Here is a 1,693-nt window from a genome sequence, read left to right on the forward strand (position 1 = left end):
GAAGGCTGAGGCGGAAGGATCGCTGGAGCCCAGCAGGTCCAGGCTGCGGTGGCCGGGAGCGGCCACTGCACTCCAGTCTGGGCGACAGAGGGAGACTCCAACTCAAAAAAAAAAAAAAAAAGGGCCCAAAGGAGCTGTTGCATCACAACGCGCCAGCTCACACATCACTGTCTGTGAGGGAGTTATTTGTTTTAAACAAGTAACTATCTAGCAACACCGTCTCTACTCACCCAATCTGGACCCCAGTAACTTTTTTTTTCAACCAAAGATAAAGAAAATATTGAAAGGAAGACATTTTGATGACCTTCAGGACATCATGGGTAATACAGCAACAGCTCTGATGGCCATTCCAGAAAGAGTTCCAAAATTGCTTTGACAGGTGGAGCAAACACTGGCTTCCCAAGGGGCGTACTTAGAAGGCAACCCCCATGATATTCAGCAGTGAGGTATATAGGTAGCACTTTTTGTAGAATGAACTTGCAAATTTAATTGTCAGAACAAGAATACTAAAAAACATTGCATAAATATTTCAAACGGGTGAGTTATACGGTATGTGATTCTACACTAACAGCCAGGGTTTCTTCTGTATGTCTTGCTACGTCCCTAGGGGCCTCCAGGAGATGGAGACAGACTCAGTTTAATCCTCCTTCTATTTTTCCCAGCAGTGAACTCCTTCCTCAATGGCAAAGTGGAGGTTATAATCCCTACCTGGAAGGGTTACTGTGTTTACCTTTTATTATTATTAATGAGTTGGGGTCTCACTCTGTCACCCAGGCTGGAGTGCAGTGGCACGTTCATGGCCACCACAGCCTCGACCTGCTGAGCGGGCTCCGGCGATCCCCCCAACTTAGCCTTCCAAATAGCTAGAACCACAGGCATGCGCCACCACGCCTGGCTAATTTTTTGATTTATTGTAGAGATGAGATCTCACCAAGCTGCCCAGGCTGGTCTCCAACCCCTGGCCTCAGGCAATCCTCTGGCCTCAGCCTCCCAAAGTGTTGGGATGACAGGCGTAAGCCACCGCACCCGGCCTAATTTTATCTTACTATCAACGAATTTATACCCTGTTTTTTCTTGTTTTTGAACCGGAGTCTCACTCTTGTCGCCCGGGCTGGAGTGCAGCGGCACGCTCATGGCCACCGCAGCCTCGACCTGCTGGGCTTAGGCGATCCTTCCGCCTCCGCCTTCCATGTAGCTGGAGCCACAGGCATGCGCCCGCACAGCCGGCCAATTTTTTGATTTATTGCAGAGACGAGGTCTCGCGAAGCTGCCCAGGCTGGTCTCCAGCCTCTGGCCTCAGGCAGTTCTCTCGCCTCGGCCTCCCAAAAGTGCTGGGATGACGCGTGAGCCCCGTGCCGGCGATCGACTCTGAAACACGACTGCCTAGGGACTTACATACTCTAGGGACACCGCAAGCGCGGGGCCTCGGGGGAGGTCCGGACAGGCCGGGATCTGGAGTCCCAGGCCCGCTCTGTCCAGGGCCCCGGGGCAAGGAGGCAGCAGAGCCGCCCGCCAATCCCGGAGTCCCGGAGCAGCCCCGCGCCCCCAGGCCGGAGCGAAGCCCGGAGCCAGGCCTAAGGGCGTGGCGAGGTCGCTCCCAGCAGAGGGCACTGCTGCCCGCGGGAGGCGCAGAAGGCCCGCAGGGCCGCAGGCCACCCAGCGCAGCGCCCCGGGCGCCCCGGCACCGCCGGCC

This window comes from Carlito syrichta, unplaced genomic scaffold, assembly GCF_000164805.1.
Source record: "Carlito syrichta isolate Samal-C Ts95f unplaced genomic scaffold, Tarsius_syrichta-2.0.1 Scaffold120796, whole genome shotgun sequence".
Classification (NCBI taxonomy): Eukaryota; Metazoa; Chordata; class Mammalia; order Primates; family Tarsiidae; genus Carlito; species Carlito syrichta.